Source organism: Melampsora larici-populina (genome assembly GCF_000204055.1).
Source record: "Melampsora larici-populina 98AG31 unplaced genomic scaffold MELLAscaffold_25, whole genome shotgun sequence".
Classification (NCBI taxonomy): domain Eukaryota; kingdom Fungi; phylum Basidiomycota; class Pucciniomycetes; order Pucciniales; family Melampsoraceae; genus Melampsora; species Melampsora laricis-populina.
In genome coordinates, this window is record NW_006768789.1 from 735,199 (window position 1) to 737,333 (window position 2,135).

Sequence of the window (2,135 nt, forward strand, 5' to 3'; positions counted from 1 at the left end):
AATCTCCACGACAGTGGAATATTAAATTACATCAATATTTAATCTCGATTGGATATACAAGATCAGCACATGATCCTTCACTTTATTACGAGAAGGATGAAAAAGGAGATATTAATTCACTTTTGGCAACACATGTTGATGATATTGCTTACACTGGTACTGATAAAGAAATCAATAAATTTCGTGGTCTCATCAAGGAACGTTTTGAGGTATCATCTGATAAACCACTTTCACATTTCCTTTCACTGAATATTTCTGAAGTTAAAGATAACAAAGTATCAGTCAATCAAACAGATTATATTTTGAATTTTCAAAAACAATTTAAGAAATATGATATCAAGTTGTCAAATACACCAAACAATGAATCATTCAAAACTTTAATTCCATCAAGTGATGAAGATATCATGTCGACAGAACCGTATTCAAGTTTAGTAGGAGGTCTTTTGTGGGTTGCACAGTGCACTCGTATAGACTATCACAATTTTTGAAGAAACCATCAATGTTACATTGGAATTCAGCATTAAGGGTATTAGGGTATTTATGTAAAACAAAGGATTTAAAGTTGAATTTAGGAGGAGCTGATTGTAAACCTACTGCGTATTCAGATGCAGATTGGGCTGAAGATTGTCATGAGAGAAGATCAACAACGGGGTATGTGTTTATGTTGGGAATTGGTCCTGTTTTGTGGAGATCAAGGAAACAAAGAACTACATCATTATCAAGCACTGAAGCTGAGTATATGGCGATGAGTGATTCATGTAGAGAAGCATGGTGGTTAGTATTAACCTTACATGAACTTAATATTACAAAAGAACATACATTTGAATTATGTGTTGATAATGAGGGTGCTGAAGCATTGGCTCAAAATCCATCACATCACTCACGGACTAAACACATACATACAAGGTATCATTTTGTGCGACAATGTGTAGAAGAAGGAATAGTGAAGTTGGTACATGTGTCCTTGGCAAAAATATTGGCTGATATGTTTACAAAGGGTCTTTCTCGAATTTTACTAACAAAACATAGGTTATCTTTGAGTTTATATTGATAAATGTGTCATTAACACGGGGGGTGTTATGATGTTGTGTAGATGTCACTTGTTGTGTTATGTTTGTATTACATCATAGCTTATATGCTAATACTTTTTTCTATCTAAATATTCTTATAACCTATTAGCATAGTTCATATATCTATTGTAGATTTGTTGTTAGATGGATTGGTTTTCTTCCTCACCTTTCCTATATGTTCTAACATCTTTCTTCTAGTGAGAATCCATCTTATCAGGATCTTTTACACCCTTGAGATTGTTTGTAAGGAGAGCCAGGTGCTGGTGTGTCAATATACGGTGTTGCAATACTTTTCCAAGTACAGAGCAGGATTACCATCCAATCATTCTGACATAAAGTCCTGGTCTTTATTGTCCAGAGTTGTTGGTCTTGCAAGGTGCTTGTAATTTTTGGGATTATGAAAAACTGAATATGTTCTTTGGTATAAGTTGTGCCAATGAGTGAGAGCTTGGGCGCTAACTGGCACTTTCAACAGACACTGGACTTGTTCAATGGGTTTACCTTCATGCAGGTACTTGTGAGGGTTGGGTTTTCAAAAGAATACTCAAGGCTCACTAAAAATGGTAAGGTGGTTTGGTAATTTTTAGATAATTAAAGTTATATTTCAAATATACTGTATTACAATAAAATTATAAAGATAAGAGAGGAAAGGGAAGAGGGAAACTGGATCGTTTGGATAAATCCAGACTGACTACAGTCAAAAGAATCCTAAAACGGAGTTTCAAGGTTTCAATTATAAGATGATATAATAGTTGACAGCTGGATCCAAGGCTCTCCTTCAATCTTCCAGGTAACTGATTGAAGAGTGAGGTTGAGGTCACTAACCTGGTTATAATAAAGTCACCAACTTGTAGTTATTCAAGAGGTCACTAACCTGGAGTTGATGTAGGTCACTAACCTGTAGTTATTCTGAAGGTACACTAACCTATGAGTTGATATAGGGTACTAACCTTTAGTTGTTCTGAAGGTGACTAACCTGAAGGTTCATTGGAAGGTCACTAACCTGAGGAAGAGTTCTACTTGGGGGAAGTAGAGGATCCAAAGAAAGGGGGTGAAGGATGAAAT